Source organism: Scardinius erythrophthalmus, assembly GCF_964197995.2.
Source record: "Scardinius erythrophthalmus genome assembly, chromosome: 24".
Taxonomy (NCBI): domain Eukaryota; kingdom Metazoa; phylum Chordata; class Actinopteri; order Cypriniformes; family Leuciscidae; genus Scardinius; species Scardinius erythrophthalmus.
Window position 1 is genome coordinate 7,059,530 of NC_138244.1, and position 20,049 is coordinate 7,079,578.

Here is a 20,049-nt window from a genome sequence, read left to right on the forward strand (position 1 = left end):
TTAAATTGTAATAATATTAATGTTTTTACTGTATTTTGATCAAATAAATCCAACCTTGGTGACCATTAGAAACTTCTTTCAAAAACAAGTTTTGGACTCTTTTTAGTCGACAGATTTTTAAGATTGGTTTATTCTGTAGTTGTTGTGATGTTTTCACTTTTATTATATGACTTACTCGAGAGAAAACTGTTTTTATAGAGGTCTGTTGGCAGAATTGAACTTGAAGTGCAGTGACGGGGTGGAAAGCGATCTTTTACGGACCAACGGAGGCCCGCACAGCGGAAACCACCTCCGAAGGTCTTTTGGCCTCGGACCTCATCCATAAAATGCCTTCTGTGTATGAACCCTGTAAAAACACTATCCGTCAGCTCTCAAAGGGAAATACATTCTCTCTCACAGCGTCCTGCGTGTCTGTAATGGATATGGCAGTGTGAAATAATACCGCGGCTCACTGAGGTCACTGGAAGAGAGCTGTTGATTGAAGTATTTTGTCTCCTCTGGTGTCAGCGCTGTGAAGGTGAACTCCTGCATCTGTTTGTTAAATTCAGTCTTTTATTAGTGAGCGTCTGTCCTTTCTTTTGTGAGCAGAGAACCGTAGGCGAATCTCACTTTGAGGATTCTGGCTGCAGACTCCAAAAGAAAGGATTTGTTATCTCACAGTCCTCTTTAAGCACCCCAGAGACACACGCTCCTGTTCACAGGATTCCCCTGGAGCTTCTCCCTGACCCATCCACGGAGACGCAAGGTCTGCTGGTTTTTATGAATTTCAGCTTCTGAAGGAAGGCCAGATATGAGTGAGGTAGACTTGTCTAGTCTACTTTGCTTTTGTCGGTTTTGTGTGCAAAATACATCAGATGATCATGAAGGTGCATTTAGATTGACAGCAATCAAACTTTGCTGACAGCAATAAAAGTTTGATATTTGATTTTTTTTTTCTGATTAAACTTTATTTAAACTATTGATTCTTAAAATCTCAAGAACCATATTTTTGTTAGATTTATGATTAAGTGACTCTTAAAGGTGCTGTATGTAAGAATGACATTGAGGTAAGAATGACCTAGTGGTCGAAATCAGTACTGCAGTCCAAACTCAAAATATCAGAGACCGTTGTTTCCCCGCCCCCTCCTCAGACTCGACGCTCACGCGGGTTGCCAGTTTGTGGACACGCAATTGGAGCGAGCTACCATGGAAATCCAGAGTTCTCGCTAGAGCAAAACTTAGCATGTTTCCTAAATATCTGCAAACATATTATGGTATTTTTATGCTTTAGTTGAGTAAAAAAGTTACATACTGCACCTCTTAAGGTCCTGATATAGCCTAATCACTGCGAAGGTCTTTTCCGTTCTTCGTTTAGGGGTAAAAAGATGATCGAAATACCTTTGCAGCGGTATACAACCTTGTGTAGTCCAATTCATGAACAAATGACTCTTTGAACAGATTCTTCTTAGTGAGTCAAAAAACACTAGACAACCAGTGTAGTCTGATTAATGAACAAAGGGCTCAAATGAACAGTTTCTTTTTAATAAATCAAAAACATACCATGCAGCCAGTGTAGTCTAATTCACGAATAGATTACTCTTATAAACTGATTCTTTTTAACGAATTAAAAGACAAACAAATGTAGTCAATTTGTGAGCAATGACTCTTGAGCGTGTCCTTAATGAATCATTCTATAGACTCATTTAGAGTTCTTTCATGAGAGTTGAAAAATTAAAAAAAAATTAATATGTATAATATTTATAATTAAATAAATACAATATTTAATTAATATTCATTTATAATGTACAGCATTAAATGAGAGAGAATTTATTTCATATGTAAGCAACTGAAATGCATTCAAATGAATCGGAATGGAATCAAATTGAATCTGAATGGAATCAGGAACTCTGTATTGATACCCAGTCCTACTGAGTAATAGCAGATTGATAGTGTCTGGTTGTTGGTCAGTTGTTGAGCTGTCCTGAGAGCGGATTAGTCCCTGAGGATGACTGCAGTGATGTTTGTGTTTCTATCAGCCAGCGGATAAAAAAAATCTCCATAATCTGGCACCCTGACACACACATCCTGATAACCGCTCGTGACTCTCAGCCTCGCTGACCCCCGTGTCAGACGTGTTAGAACTTGCATTTTTAATGTGTTTTTTTTTTCGATAAGCTCCTTAGGATGGAAAGAGGCAGCAGTGGTCAGTCTTCTCTGTGCGGTGTGCCGTCAGATTCACTCTTAAAACCTATTAGAGTCAGTCAAGCGTCCTGATTAGATGAAGAAATTAAGTAGAGATGAGCCTGTGTGTTGCTTTAAAAGGACGCGTCATGGAAATTTTTTATTTTTTTTTTGGCCTTGAAATAAGAGTTTTTTTGACATCATAAACCATCTCCTATTTACATTTTATACATCTATTTAGTATGCATCTATTTAGATCAAGGAATTTAAGGCATTAAATGACAGACAACAGCAGGAATATTAGGCTGCTGTCACTTTAAGATCGAATGCACTGACCGAATATACTGATACGCATCCGGTTTCTTTCTCAATTGTTCACTTATGAAATAACCGAGAGAATACTTGCCGAGACGGGTATTTTGACATAATTTTGTGTGTATGTGTCTGTTAAAGCTCAAGTAAACACAAAAGAAAAGTACGGATTACCCCTAATAACTAAATTACCAAAGATGGAGAAAAATCCTACTCCAGTAAGTAAACATGTCCCTGTCCCCAAAAAATGCCAAAAACGTTGGTACTCAAAAGCGTTTCCCTCCATGTTTTCTGCTATGCATCGTTTTTTTTACCACACTAGCGCACCAGTTATGTGCACCTCTCAATGTATCAGACACTTTATTAGTACACCTGTTCAACTGCTCGTTAACGCAAAGATCAGCCAATCACATGGCAGCAACTCAATGCATGTAGGCATGCATGGTCAAGACGATCTGCTGAAGTTCAAACTGAGCATCAGAATGAGGATGAACGGGGATTTGAACATGGCAGACGGGCTGGTCTGAATATTTCAGAAACTTCTGATCTTCTGGGATTTTCACGCACAACCATCTCTAGGGTTTACAGGGAATGGTCCGAAAAAGAGAAAAATATCCAGTGAGTGTCAGTTCTGTGGGTGAAAATGCCTTGTTGATGTCAGAGGTCAGAGGAGAATGACCAGCTACAAGCTGATATAGAAAGGCAACAGTAACTCAAATAAGCACTCGATACAATCGAGGACGGCAGAAGAGCATCTCTGAACGCACAACACCTCGAACATTGAAGCAGAAGAGCATCTCTGAGCACAGAAGAGCATCTCTGAACTGAACACAGAAGAGCATCTCTGAACTGAACACAGAAGAGCATCTCTGAACTGAACACAGAAGAGCATCTCTGAACATACAACATCTCGAACATTGAAGCAGAAGAGCATCTCTGAGCACACAACACCTCGAACATTGAAGCAGGAGAGCATCTCTGAACACAGAAGAGCATCTCTGAACACACAACACCTCGAACATTGAAGCAGAAGAGCATCTCTGAACACAGAAGAGCATCTCTGAACACTCAACACCTCGAACATTGAAGCAGGAGAGCATCTCTGAACACAGAAGAGCATCTCTGAGCACACAACACCTCGAACATTGAAGCAGAAGAGCACCTCTGAGCACAGAAGAGCATCTCTGAACTGAACACAGAAGAGCATCTCTGAGCACACAACATCTTGAACATTGAAGCAGAAGAGCACCTCTGAGCACAGATGAGCATCTCTGAACACAGAAGAGCATCTCTGAACTGAACACAGAAGAGCATCTCTGAACATACATCTCGAACATTGAAGCAGGAGAGCATCTCTGAACACAGAAGAGCATCTCTGAACACTCAACACCTCGAACATTGAAGCAGGAGAGCATCTCTGAACACAGAAGAGCATCTCTGAGCACACAACACCTCGAACATTGAAGCAGAAGAGCATCTCTGAACACAGAAGAGCATCTCTGAACACACAACACCTCGAACATTGAAGCAGGAGAGCATCTCTGAACACAGAAGAGCATCTCTGAACACTCAACACCTCGAACATTGAAGCAGAAGAGCATCTCTGAACACAGAAGAACATCTCTGAACACTCAACACCTCGAACATTGAAGCAGAAGAGCATCTCTGAACACAGAAGAGCATCTCTGAGCACACAACACCTCGAACATTGAAGCAGAAGAGCACCTCTGAGCACAGAAGAGCATCTCTGAACTGAACACAGAAGAGCATCTCTGAACTGAACACAGAAGAGCATCTCTGAACATACAACATCTCGAACATTGAAGCAGAAGAGCACCTCTGAGCACAGATGAGCATCTCTGAACACAGAAGAGCATCTCTGAACTGAACACAGAAGAGCATCTCTGAACTGAACACAGAAGAGCATCTCTGAACACAGAAGAGCATCTCTGAACTGAACACAGAAGAGCATCTCTGAACTGAACACAGAAGAGCATCTCTGAACATACAACATCTCGAACATTGAAGCAGAAGAGCACCTCTGAGCACAGATGAGCATCTCTGAACACAGAAGAGCATCTCTGAACTGAACACAGAAGAGCATCTCTGAACTGAACACAGAAGAGCATCTCTGAACACAGAAGAGCATCTCTGAACTGAACACAGAAGAGCATCTCTGAACTGAACACAGAAGAGCATCTCTGAACATACAACATCTCGAACATTGAAGCAGAAGAGCATCTCTGAGCACACAACACCTCGAACATTGAAGCAGGAGAGCATCTCTGAACACACAACACCTCGAACATTGAAGCAGAAGAGCATCTCTGAACACACAACACCTCGAACATTGAAGCAGAAGAGCATCTCTGAACACACAACACCTCGAACATTGAAGCAGAAGAGCATCTCTGAACACAGAAGAGCATCTCTGAACTGAACACAGAAGAGCATCTCTGAACTGAACACAGAAGAGCATCTCTGAACTGAACACAGAAGAGCATCTCTGAACACACAACATCTTGAACATTGAAGCAGAAGAGCATCTCTGAACTCAGAAGAGTATCTCTGAACGCACAACATGTCCAACCCTGAGGCAGACGACACACTGGTGACACTCCTGTCAGATGAGAACAGTAAACTGAGACTACAATTCACACAGACTCATCAAAACTGGACAGTAGAAGATTGGAGAAACGTTGCCTGGTCTGATAAGTCTCCATTTCTGCTGGGACATTCAGATGTCAGGTCAGAATTTGGCGTGAACAACATGAGAGCAATGGTCCATCCTTCCTTGTATGAGCGGTTCAGGCTGCTGGTGCTGTAATGGTATTTTCTTGGCGAGAATCGAGAATCGTTTAAACGCCACAGCCGACCTGAGGATTGTTTCTGGCCATGTCCATCGCTTTATGACCACAGTGTTTTCATCTTCTGATATCTACTTCCAGCAGGAGAACACACATTTAACAAAGCTCAAATCATCTCACATTGGTTTCTTGAACATGACAGTGAGTTCTCTAAACTCAGTCATGTCAATATGGACCACTAAGTCTGTTTTAAAAAAGTAAAAGCACTTCTCATCAACAAGCGATGCGATTCGAGATAGCGTTCATGTACAGTGCAGAATGAGAAACATGGCAAAGATTAATACACATAGATTTCAACCCTAGGAGGAATTGCAATAGTGATGCTTAACTTGGCAAACACCACTAAATTAACTCAGTCATGACTGCTTTTGGTCAAAGAAACTTTGAATAACATAAGTTGACTGGAGGGGAAGAAAATAAAATTAAAATGAAGGATGTGGCCTTTTTTATGGCTATATGTGCTCCAAAAATACAAGTTGCAGTGGAGTGTGTGTGTGTGTGTGTGTGTGTGTGTTTGGATGTTCAGCAATCAGCTGCAGAAATGGAGAGATGTTGTCCATTGCTTTGAAGTTGCAGAAGAGCCGGGCTATTCCTCTCGGATGATGGAGAGAGCCTGAAAACAACCAACAGAGCAGAAACCAGGCTGCCATTGGCTCTCTCTCTCTCTCTCTCTCTCTCTCTCTCTCTCTCTCTCTCTCTCTCTCTCTCTCTCTCTCTCTCTCTCTCTCTCTCTCTCTCTCTCTCTCTCTCTCTCTCTCTCTCTCTCTCTCTCCTCTTCCTTGCATGCTCGCAGCCGTGTAATTGCATTTTTTGGGGGGCAGACGCTGGAATGGCGAGATGTAAAAATCATGGCTCCCTTCTCCTGATGGCAGCGCTTTCATATCTGAATGTTGGAGAAGAGATGAAATTAATTGGCTCACAGTCTAATGGTGATGTGGTCGATCTCCAGGCAGCCTGGGTCTAAATGATAGAGGCGGCGGAGCACACTGCAGACACCAACATTATGTAAAACCTCCTGGAAAAAAAAAGAGCTTTGAAAGAAATGACAGAAGCCGCTGATCTCATCGCACGGCATGTTGGGATCTGGATGATTTGTGCGTCCTGTCTTGCCCAGACCAGAATGTCCTTTAGTGCACATGGCATGTGTGGACGCATTTGACTCATTTTCTTTTTCATGATTTTAAAAAAATCTTTGATGTAAATGCTTTATATGTATGTATGTATGTATGTATGTATGTATGTGTGTGTGTGTGTGTATACAGAAAAATCGATTAGGTTTTTATATTTTCTTTTTAAACTTCTAATCAGTTGTCAATTTTTTTAAGCTTTGTTAATGTTTTAGAGACCTACTCATGCTGATAATTTTGCCCCAAACCGGTTGATTTTCACATATTTTATTTTATTTTTTATGATTTTTCACAGCTTTTAAAAGAGATTTGACTTCCTTCACAGTTGGAAGAGTTAAAATGTTTCAGAATATTGAATTTACATATTTTTATGTTTTTACATATTTTTAAACATTAGTTGAGTTGAGAGTTGAAAGTGTTTGTTAATATTTTAGACATGACTAAAACGGCCTATTAAAGCTCTAGCTAGTTTGTTTTTCATATAATTTTGCCAAAATACATTTAGATTTATTTCATGTATTTTTGGATTTGAATATTTTTTCCTTACTACTAAAAGTAAATTGACTCACTTTAGATATTGAAGGTTTTAAGTGTTTAAAAATGTTGTATTTTAAGAATAATAATACAATTTGAAAAAATCAGTTCGATTTTATTTATACATTTTAAAATATTAACACTTTTTTTTTTTTTTTTTTTTTACTTTGAGTCACATTTTATAGTTGGATTGGTTTGCTAATATTTTTTAAGTGGAATAACACTAGCTAGCTCATATTACACAAGTTTTCCAAAAGACTATTGAACTTGCATATTTTCTTTTTTTCAATTTTTAAACATAAGTTTTCACTTCTAATAGTTGAAAGTCATTGTTAATATTTTAGAAATTAAAAAATTAAACTGCCCTTTTAAAACTCTAGCTAGTTTGTTTCTCATAAAAGTCTTTTATATTTACATATTTTCATGTATTACATATTTTCAATCTTTAGTTGAGTCAGATAGTTGGAAGTGTTTGTTTAAAAACTGATTAATGCTGCGTGTTGGAGCTCCATATTGTTCATATTTCATATAATTTCCCAGAAACCTCTATCATATTTACATATTTTCATGTGCTTACATATTCTGGAGTTTTAGGTGAGCCAATGTTGATAGTTAAAAGGGCATGTTAATATTTCATAAACTGTTTTGCACTGCGTGTTCAAGCAGGATCTAGCTCATATTTCGCGATAAATTTGCCAAAGCGACGAGACTCATTAATGCAGAGATGATTTTCTTTAAGTGATGAAGCAATTAGCGCAACCTGCAGTTCGTTAATAATTAGCAGGGTGGATAAATGAAACGGGAAGACAAATATTTGATATGTCAACAGAAAGTGCGACAGTAAATGAGCGCGTGTGAGAAATAGAAATGGCCATGTGCGCCTGCGACCCGATTGGCCGACTCCGCGTTCTCTTGGCTCTGCCCGTCCTCTCATCCATCTTTATCACTCGCCAGACTGTCTCACCTCCAGACGAGGCTGCACTCATCCGACAGTCACCTCCTACACATACACACACACACTTTTAGCCCGACTTGTGTGCGCTTGAGTGTTAATTAGACTTGGAGCTGAGAGACACTGAAATGTTATCTACTTCCTCTCTCTCTCTCTCTCTCTCTCTCTCTCTCTCTCTCTCTCTCTCTCGTGGTCTCTTGAGAAGGGGGCGGTGTGTTTTCGGGGTTGTGGAGGGTATCAGTGCCAGCTGTCTGATCTGTGGAGTGCCAGCAAGCGCTGATTTCTCTCTGCCCGCTCTTACAGCCCCAGCGTTCAGCTTGTTTATTTGTCCATCTGCGTTCAGGAGCGTGGATGTTGGTGAAGTGGGCATCTGTTGCATCTCTCTCGCTCTGCCCTCTATGGTCTGTTTTCGGGGTGAAAGGGATTCTGGGTAACGAAGGCCACGCCCGTTTGGCAGAGCGCTGGTGCCCGTCGCTCATCTCCAGGGGTCGCCGGCAAGGTCAGGAAGAGCTCATGCGTTCAGTCTGCGCCCGTTAAATATGGATCAGATTCAGCACAAACATACTTTTCACTCATGTGGCTGAATTATATGCACATAATTATGCATTTTAATTAAGATGCAACTAAATTTGGCACATTTCCCTTGTAGTTTCCCTTCACAAAAGAGAATTTATTTGATTTATTTAGCCTTTTGTATGGTAATGATTGGTTCTGAATTCTAAAACTAGATTGGTTCTAAAACTATATATGTATATATATTATTATTTTGTAGGCCTAATAGTAACAGAAGTAAATAATAATAATAATGATGATGATAACAATAATAACTATTGATATTATTATAACTGTAATATATGTTTATAGGTAAATATAGGTCTTAAATAATAGTAGTAGGAACCAAATACATAACAAATATCCAAAATTAAACTAATAATAAAAATGTATTTATTTATTTTAGTTACTACCATAATAACAATTACAATACAACAATAACATATGTATTTATCTGTTAAATAATTGTATTTAAGAAAATAAATAAACAAACAATTATAAATATCTAAAAGTAAATTAATAATAAAACAGTTATTTTAATAATTACTACTATAATAATAATAATAATTATTATTATTATTAATAATATATATTTGCATATATATTAATAATAATAATTATTATTATTATATTACAATAAACGTGTCTGTTAAATAATGGTTAATGTAACAAAATAAGTAAACAAATAAATATTGATAAATATCCAAAAGTAAACTAATAATAAAAATATGTATTTATTTTAATAGTTAGTATTATTATTATTATTAATTACTATTAATAATAATGACATTATTGTTATAAATATATATATAGTTATATATTATATCTATTATATATATATATATACATATATGTTAAATATATATGTGTGTATATATATATATATATATATATATATATATATATATATATATATATATATATATATATATATATATATATATATATACATATACATATATGTTAAATACTGTTAATGGAAACAAAATTAATAAATATCAAAATTAACTAATAATAAAATTGTTTATTTATACAAATAAAATAAACAAAAAAACTAATAATAAATGACTATCCATAAAATATACAAAATGTGCAAAATAACTATGATGATTATTATTTTTATTATTAATGTTGCTGAAAATAATAATAATAATAATTCATAATAATGTTTGTATGTCAGTGATTGTCCCTGAAATAATGTTCTACAGGAATCACACGCCAGCGGAGTATATTTAGTGTTAGGAGTGTGTCCCGATCACTAACTCTTCGTATGAGCCGTATCAAACAGTGTTAATAAGTGCAGTGTGTCCTCTGCACTCTCAGTGAACTCCTGTCCTCCGCGAGACCCTCCGCTGACGAGCCTCAGAGCGAGTGTGTTCACTTCTAGCCAGACGTGTGTTGGCACTGGAGCTGCTGTAGTGTTCAGACTGCCTCTGGACTCCAGAAAACATTTAACTCTCTCAGCTCAACAGTGGAGTGAGAGAGACCTCCTCCAGGCCCGCATCTGAGGAACTTCACGAATCTCCTCGGGTGCGTTTCGTGCGAGAGATATCCTGACCGACGGGCTGGAATGAAACGCAAACGCTCGCTGAACATTCCGCTTGGGATTTGCACACACACATTCCCACACAGACTTTCAAAGCAGCGAGTGAGTTCTTCTGCTGCTTTTATAACTGTGAAAGAACATGAACCATCTGCTGGATTTCTGTCCTGACATACGGCTGAACATTTTATTCCATAAATATACACAATGTGGCACATTCAGATCCGACGTTCAATTAGGCGGTTGCTGGTTAAAGACGATTGAAGATCTTTGCACTGTAACGTCATTTGAGTCTGTGAGTTATTCCAGATAAAGACAATCAATTTTGAATGAAGAAAGTTCACCATATTATTATATTTTAAAAACTATGATGATGTAATCCTGGTGATTAAATACAGTTACTTGCCACTTGGCTGGTGACTTAATTATAAACTGCAACATAATATTTGCAGTTTAACTACTAGTACGTGTTTTTTTTATTTTTAATTACCGGTATTAGTATATAAAAAAAAAAAGTACATCATAAGCTTTTCCTAGATGCCCTTTTCTCCAGAAGTCACATTAAGCAAACAAAAATATAATTGCATATAAAAATTAATTCTTTTATTTTATATTTATTTTTTTATATTTATATTAGTTACATTAACAGCTAAATATTACTTATTTATTTATTAATTTATTTTATTTATAAATAAAAATATAAGGAATAAATATAAAAAATCTATAAATTAATTATATTAATTCATATAAATTATATTTTATATGTACTCATATTTATTGATAATATTAAATGTTATTAAATTATTATATATTTATTTATTTAATTTATATATTTATTATATATAGGTATATATATAGGTATATTATATGTATAATACATAGGTATATTATAGGTATTCCTAATATTTATTAATAATATTTATTTTATTTTATAAATAAATAGTGTATTACCGGTAAATGAAAATACATTTTATTTATTTTAAAATGAAAACAGTTTTTTGCGATATTTCCAATATACTTGCTATTAACACCCATCAAGGTAAGATGAACTGAGAAAATTTACAGTCCGTAGTAAATATGTATATAAATATGTAAAATATATACATATATAATATTTTATTATTATTATTAAATATATTTGATTTAATATTTCTGTTTTCAGTAATATTTAATATGGATAGTAAATTCACCTGCCTTTTTTTTTTTTTTTTGTAAAGTTACATTTAGACTCTTTACTGTTTACAAGCTTCATAAGAAGTGTTTCCAGAGTGTGGTTTTCTGTTGTGGTGAAGGTTTTGTGAGTTTGCTCAGCAGAGAGAGATTTTGATCTGATATAGCAGAGACTTTTAGTTATAGCACCATATTTCTCTGCTCAGTCGTGCACAAACCTGTGGTGTCTGAACCCATCACCTCATCATCTCTGGCCAGCGAAAGTTTCCTCAGGTAAAACCAAACAAACAAGGAAGTATCTGTCCAGAATCTGGAATGATATGTCTTGTGTTTCCTTCTGAGACCGAAACTATCTTTATGTGGGCAATTTCAGAGCAAACCGAGCAGGAACATCGATTGAGCGAAACGTTTGTCTTGCTGACTGGTTTTACTTTCATAGACACTATCATGCTTCTCCAACTCAGTTGCACAACTGCAGCTCCATCCCAATTCATATACTATTACAAAACAGGAAGTTGCTAGATTTATGTGTTTGATTCACTAAAAAGAAATGTCTCTTGTCATTTGTTTGAGAATTGAAATACATTGCTTGAGCTGAACTAAGAAGAGCTGGTCCATAAGTTTGGTAATCATTTGGTCTACACTTTTTGTGTTGTATGTGTTTTTGAACCAATATTTGTTAGTGTCAGTGAATCAAACACTTAGCCAAAACAGTACAGACCAAATGATTCACAAACAAATGACTCTTTTGAACCAATATTTGTTAGTGTCAGTGAATCAGAGTGAATCCTTCGTGCTGTGTTTGATTCACTGACACTAATAAATATTGATTCAAAAGAGTCATTTGTTTGGGAATTATTTGGTTGGCACTGTTCGTGCTTTTATTTTTTTTTATTAACTAACAAGAACTGGCTCAAAAGAGTCATTTGTTCGTGAACCATTTGGTCTGCACTGTTTGTGTTGTGTGTTTGATTCACTGACACTAACAAATATTCATTCAAAAGAGTCATTTTTTGGGAACCATTTGGTCTGCACTGTTTGTGCTGAATGTGTTTGAATCACTGACACTAATATTGGTTTGAAAGAGTCATTTGTTTGGGAATCATTTGGTTCACACTGTTTGTGTTGTATTTTTTTGATTCACAAACAAGAACCGGTCGAATAGAGTAATTTTTTTCATGACAAATTTGGTCTTAACTGTTTGTGCTGTGTGTGTTTGATTCACTGACCCTAACAAATGTCGGTTCAAAAGAGTAATTTGTTTGGCAACAATTTGATCTGCACCGTTTATACTCTGTTTAATTCATTAACAAAACTTTGTTCAAGAGAGACTTTGTTCATTATCACTAACAAAAATTGGTTCTTAAAAAGATGATTCATTTGTTTGGGTTAGACTTTTTCGGTGGTATGCATGCAATGTAATGAATGTAGCTAGATGCTAATTCCCATATGCAAACGATACATTGGGTTATGAGGTATCAAAATGCATTATGATTTGGTAGTATGTGGTAATATTGGCGTACAGCAAGGGTTTTCAACAGGGGGTACCGCAAGGGTCCCTCAATGATTCAACAAAAATACAAGATTAAATCAACTTCAACCAAATGCTAAATGTCTCATTGTGCCTCCCACAATAAAATGAATGTATTCAAATTAAAAAGTAAAAGTTTATACATCAATACTGGTTATTGCTGTTGTGTTAGCATCATAGTCAATATACTGTAAATACATCAATATGCTATATATGATATTATAGGCCAGGCTTGAAATATATTTACCAAATACTCAAAAGAATGAGTGTGAATTGCGTCTGTTTGTGAGGTTTAACCTGGAAGTTTGAGATTTGATTAAGATCCTGGTTGTGTAAAAGTAGAGTAAGATTTACTCATGACCTTCAGAGAGCTCATTCATGTGGCAGCTGCTGTTTTGTCATATGAAAACTTTTTTTTTTCTTTTAAAGTTTGAATGATTTGGAGTCTGACGTGCGTCTTTACGGCAGAACTGAAGGGAAACATCTATTGAGAAGACACCTTTAGTGTTCTGTCATTCTCTCGCTGTCACCCGCATTCTCTCCATCTCTCGCTGTCTCCTCGGTGAGAAATGTCTGCTTGTTGCCGTCTGGTGTAAGTCCAGACGGAAAGCGTTCACGAGTCGTGTCCTCTGAGCCCCGGAGATGAGAGTATATTTGTGTTGAAGGCGTGAGGGGGAAAGTAATGGCTTTCATTTCTTTTGTCTTCAAATGAAATTCTCCTGACTTTTCCCTCCTCTCTGACACTCTGATTAATTCCAGCATGTTGTCTCTTTACATTAAGGCATGAGCGGACCGGACTGAGGCTAAGCAAACCAATCTCGTCTTGTTGCCATGGGAGCGCTTTCCTCACGCCGCTGGTGTTTTCGAGCTTGGCCCGCCACCAGATCCAATACGCACCAACTTCCTGTTCCTTCTGTGAGGGCTTTGAAAGTGCCTCGGATGGAGCGTTTCGCTCGGTCTCTGGTCTACTGGTAGTTTATATATACAGCAGGGTTATTATAGTTAATTGCCTCTAGTAGCTATGCTTTTTCGGATATTAGCTTTCATGTAGTGTGTTATATGGCTCTTTGTGAATGAAAAAGGTCTGCAAAAGTGCAGATAAATGGAGTTATTGTCTCCTGAAAAGAAGGAACCGATTCCGAACTGCCTGAAACGAGTCGTCAGTAATTCCAGTCTTACTTCCCGCATGAATATATGTAGGTTTGTAGCAAATTTGCATAATGGCAGCCTATGGTCTTCATTGGCTGCCCACGAAATACGTGTACTTTGCCCCGCACACAAACTCTGTAGTTGTATCTGAGACTGGAAGGGTTTGGTTCGTGTTGTCGACATGTCGCTATTTTCAGAGCTGCAAATTCACTTTTCTGCACTTCCTCACGCTTGGATTGATGTGGTTAAACCGACGCCATTGTTGCTGTTCGTATCACTGTGTATAATAGAGTTGAGGAAGCTGAAATTGAGATATGGTAATGAGCGTTTGGTTTCCCACATGGGCTGTAAGCGGGAAACCAATTGGTTTGGATACACACTGTATAATTTTGATTCACTATAAAGATCTGGCTGATGTGTTGTAAGATTCTGAGTCACTTAAAAGAACTGGTTCATAAGATTTATTTGTTTGTATTGACTATACTGTTCACACTGTATGTTTTTAGCCATGTTTACTCCTGGTATTAAGATTTTAGTTTTGGTCGATCGGATCACAAGTGGACGACGCTAAATACAAGTGTAAACGGGGTCTAAAATGTTTCGAGCTTGTCCACTTTCAGAGGTAGTCAAAAACACTGGATTGCTTTCGTAGTGTAAACGCTCATGTGATCGAATGTGTTCGAACAGCCACAAAAAAGACGCCTACTCTCCGTCTACTGGCTTAAGGCATAAACACTATGGGAAGCACACTAGCCAGACGGGATTTAAACTTTGTTTGCTGAAGTTTGGTTTGAAGATGAAAACGTACCAAGCACAATGTTCTCTCTCCATTCCTGATCCCAGCTGATGCTCTGTGTGTTTTTCTGTAGTCTCCGGGGCGTTCATGTAAACAGGGACTTAGATTCACTGAAAAGAACCTGATTTTATGCACCTTTAGTATCCAATTGAATAATAAAAATTTTGTTTTTGTTTTTATGGAACACTAAAATCTTTTGTGAGGTATATTGTAATAAAATGGTTGGTATTGATGACTTGTGTGTAGCTTATAGCTCTATTTGACTTTTTTTTTTTTTTTTTTGTCTTTTTGAACAACAGATATTTTGGGATAGCTGACCAAACAATAGCAAGACAAGACAAGAGAACGGGAACAGAAGACAACACATGCTGGACTCAAATTCACCAAGTCACATCTCCACCTGGGCTCTATATTAATGGTCCAACTCTTTCAACCCTTTACAACACAGCAATCAGCTTGCAGGTATTGTTTCCAAGAATTGCGATTTACTGTTCTTAATTTCATTATTTATCCAATATTTTTGTCTTTTTATCCTTATAAATGCAGTTAACCAGTCACGGTTGTGCATCACATAGTTAAAGTCACCATGAAAGGCACAATTTTTATAGAATGTTGCATTATTTATTCTACATTAGTTTAAACACCATTCATTTTCAAAGTCTGCGTGAAAATGATGTTGTAATAGTAGACTATTCTTTCCCATTGGGACGTATATTCCAGTGAAACAGCTTCTCGAACAAGAAAACATGTTGGGCGGGGCTTGATTTTGTTTATCGAAATTTGATTGGATTGTTGTGGGATGCTATTGCTGTGATGTCATGTGAGTGACAGGTTGTCCTGCCTTCATAATCTTTAATCAAAATACCTCTTAAAATAGCTCTTCTCTGATGATGTGTTTACTGTCATGAGGGCGGGGCAAACTGTCACTCACATGAGATTGACCAATAGCAAACCACAACCATCCAATCAAACAAAATCAAGTCCCGCCCTACAATTGTTTTCTCATTCGAGAAGCCGTTTCACTCACAAAAGGGAAGAAAAGACGATTGCAACTTTGGTTTCATGCAGATTTAAATTTTTGCATGGTAAAATCAGTTACTCACAGTCTCAGGTGGCTTATTGGTTTATTCGGAAGCGCCTGTCACCATCTGGCTCGTGCCCCGTGGTGTTGTATCGGAGATGCCCATCGACGCTCCCCTCTTCATCAGCGCACCTGTCCAAACAGATGTCCACAGGGATTCAGTTTATTGATCGCGTGTGTCGCTCGACAACCTCGGCGAGGGTCACAGGATGAACTCCTGGGGTCGGAGAGGAAATGAGAAATCGTTGCAGGCGCTCTTGCTCATATCATTTGTTTTTTTTTAATATCTGATAAGCTTGCATGTGCTGGGTTTGTGTTTTATTTGTACAAATCAGGGCTGACTCAGGTTAGGCTCCGCATCTGTTTTGCCAGGTACAGTCCAGGAACGAGCACAGCTCCGACAAAACACTCGCGAGAAATCTGTCTGTTTGCTCCCGTACACTCTGTATTCAGGGTCTCAAGGTGACGCACCTGTCGGCTGTCTGGAGTTATTCTCTCAGTGAGGGTTTCTGTCAGGAAACTCAGTGTCTTCAGGCGATGGCTTGTTAGTCTGGAGGTGGGATTCTCGTTTTGTATGCAGTGAGCTCTGGGTTCATGTATTTGTAATGTATTTGTATTCCTACAATGCAATGTGATGTGCAGATGCAATATGTAGGACAGAACTTGATCAGGAATTGATTTGATAGTGAAAAGTGAGCGTTCCTCATCGGAGTGAATTTGCAGCCTGTAAATCTTTTAAGACGTGAACCAGTGGTCGTCTCTTCAGCGAAACTACAGACGAAACTTTTTTTGCCCATGTTTTTTATTGTTATAAATGTATGTATTTAGAAACATTTAAAAACACTATTCTCACTACCCAATCGATTCCAGGTGGATAAAATCAAGCCACACATCTGTTAATGGAAGTTAAATGGGTTGCAAATGTCAATTGACGATCACTTCAGATAATGAGTAACTTGGCAAACCTGAGTTTTTAAGGATCTTTCCCCACACTCTCTCCACCGGCTTCAGGATCTGAAAGTGCAGCTGAGGACACTTTTCTTTTTTTTTTTCTTTTTGTTGATTACCGGCGTGTGCAGTAATTTGAACAAGAGGTGGTCTGACTCACTTCAAACCACTGTCCTTTGCAGCGTATTCACTTAGCCAAGCGTTCAACTAAAGAGAGGACAGACACTTAATTAGCAGCGTTTGTTTTAAAAAAGGTAAATGATTATCTGTGTGCTGGAGGCTTTCAGGTCTGCAGTTCTTCAGCTGGCCTTCAGGATGCGGCGTCTGATTGAATGTGTAGAGTACACACACACACACACACACACACACACGGTTAGCTTGATCCCTGCTAATCTTGTCAGCCATCAATATGTTTGGTCAGTGCAGGTATCAACGATTGATTCTTCTTCTTCTTATAGATCAATGTGATTCAGAGTGATTCTCGACCTCTCCTCTCATTCATCGTGTCCTTGTTTCTCCTTCCCTCTCATCTTCTGCTCTCTTCTTGTTTTTCTCTCGTCTCCCCCTGGTCTGAGTTCAGACCCATTGAGATTTAGCATTAACATGCTTTTAACATCTTCATGTGAAGTTTGAAATATACATAGGATGTTCTCAACCTCCTGTACTTGTTTGTGCTTTTGGTCTGTTTATAGCGGTTCTTGCTGAGCCAAGCAACAATATCCCTGTTGCTCATTGTTATTGTTGAAATCCCTAACACTATTAACAATTTATGTTCGGCATTTAACTCAGTTGGTGTTACAGACTCATGTGATTCCACTGTGAATACCTTATAAATTATAGTTGAATTCCTGAATTTGAACCAGCAAACAGGATGCAGAAGTGCAATTTGAAAGCTAGTTGAGACAAACTATTAATGTTGTTGGCTTGACAAAGGTTTGTTTGAACATTTGGAGAAAAGTTTAAAAAGCGATAGATGGATGAATAAATGATGAATGGATTAATAAATGGATAGATGGATGGATGGTTGATTGATGAATGGATGATTGATGGATGGATGGATGGATTGATTGATTGATTGATTGATTGATTGATTGATGATTGATGAATGGATGATTGGATGATGGTTGGATGGATGGATGATTGATGAATGGATGATTGATGGATGAATGGATGGATGGATGGATGATTGATGAATGGATGATTGGATGATGGTTGGATGGATGGATGATTGATGAATGGATGATTGATGGATGAATGGATGGATGGATGATTGATGAATGGATGATTGGATGATGGTTGGACGGATGGATGATTTCAGCATCAGGCTATAAAACTCGTTTTGAGTTCGTGAATCTTCACTAACTGGAACATGTTGTATAAATGGACTCGTTTTGGAGGAACAGACAGCTGTGAGTGCTTGAACAAATGTTTTCTTGAACAAATGATCTTCTGTGTGCAGGTAAATGAACAGATGACAGGAATATCTCGATGCCTCATTGATTAGCAATAAACAAGTTTTGTTCGAATCAAATCAGGCTCACTTAAAGATGCATTCTCAGGTAGACTGAACTTTAAGAACTTACTCTAACAACCTAGGAGATTAATTGATATGAACTTCATGAGTTTGATAACTGAATCTTGCGCATGAATCACAGTCCAACGTATCTGAATAAAGTCATCATGGCGAGACACTTCAGTTTGCTGTAGAGCGATTGGTTTCTGGTTCACGGGACTGACAAACCTTTAATGAGCTGGTAAAATGAAGCAAGTAAAGCTTCAGTAGGTTCTGTCATGCTGCTGTCTCGTCCCATACAGAGACGAGTGAGACACTGAGAGTCCTTCTGGGCCTCAGTGTGTGATCAAATATAGTCCGATCTTCACACCTCATAAAACTGCGATGTCGCTTTAAGATTCTGACTCGAACAAGAGGAAATGGCTGCCTGTCAGAGACGGCCGAGCTTTATTGGAAACGTTTCTGCTGTGTAAAATCCTCAGAGAACATTTGATTACCGCTGATTGAGTTTGTGACTGGGAGAACAGGTAGCTCATCTCACGTCCACTTTTGTAGCTTATTCGGGCCACTTACTATTCGGTTTGCTTTCTTATGTGTTGTTCAGGAGCAGGTACGTCTGAAATTGATGATTCCACATTAGACTGACATGCAGCAAGTACCAGTACTTGAATCACAGAACATGAGCCAAATGTACACATTTGCTTGTGAAAATCTACTTTGCATGCTACTAAATAATAAGTAAATACAGTATAGATAAATAAATGAAATGTGTACACTGTATATTAAACAGGCCTAGCAATTTCTGAGTTTGTGAGTCTTTTGAATGATTCATTAAAAGAAATGACTCATAAGAGCAATTTTCTTGTGAAACAAACTACACTGGCCACATTGTATGTTTTTGAAAGTAACTAGAAAGACATTATAGTTATATATATTATATATATATTTTAGGTTCTATGATTTTTATTTGAGACATTTGGGACATTTTGAATTGTGAATATTTTGAACGACTATTTAAAAGAAATGACTCATAAGAGTGACTTATAAGAGTCATTTGCTTGGGAATCAGACTACACCGGTCACACTGTATGAGAACATCAAGAAGGACAAGTTTTAATTATGTATAAATGCTTGTCAATTATATTTGTGTGAAATTATAATACTTATATATGATAACTATATAGGACATTTTGGATTGTGAATCTTTAGAACGATTCTTTAATGAAACCACTCAGAGTCACTTTCTCATGAATAAGACTGCACTAGTCATACTGCATGTTGGTTTTTAAGGACAGCTTGATTTAAAAAAATATATATATTTGTATTTATTTTGCTTTAGCTCTATAGATTCAAAGATTGTCACTGAGAAGTGCTCATTGGAGCTTCCCAGTGCCTTATAATCCTCCCTGAAATCACATGAAGCCAGCCAGTCAGCTTGAAGCTCATGAGCTCTTGGTGTTTTGGTGTGTCGTTTGCATCAGACGGCGAGTGTGTGTGTGTGTGTGTGTGTGTGTGTGTGTGTGTGTGTGTGTGTTTGAAGCCCAGGCTTCTCCAGATCTGGTTAGAGGAAAGTCTCTTTGAATGAGGGCTTTTGATAGTGACTTTGTTGAGAGCCGCAGGTCTGTGGATTATTCTGAGGAGGTGCAGAAACCACAGATGACCAGCGCTGGAGTAGATGATGAGAACTAACTCCTTTCAGCCTGGCTTTCTGATCAGAGGCGGCAGGAGTGGGGGTTGGGGAACAGGAACCAGTGCTATTTTAAATGGGACACCAGCTTTTAGATCCGTTCATGCTGGCCAGATCTCAATATGTA

General features: G+C 37.7%; 1 protein-coding gene across 1 annotated transcript in view; it reads left to right on the forward strand.

Annotated features, from left to right (window-relative positions):
- The first annotated feature begins 15,064 nt into the window (after positions 1–15,064).
- plxnb2b (plexin b2b) overlaps positions 15,065–20,049 on the forward strand; it is a 76,222-nt gene continuing 71,237 nt past the window's right edge. The window contains 1 exon segment of the mRNA XM_081356208.1: positions 15,065–15,155. The gene's annotated coding sequence lies outside the window, so the exon portion shown is untranslated.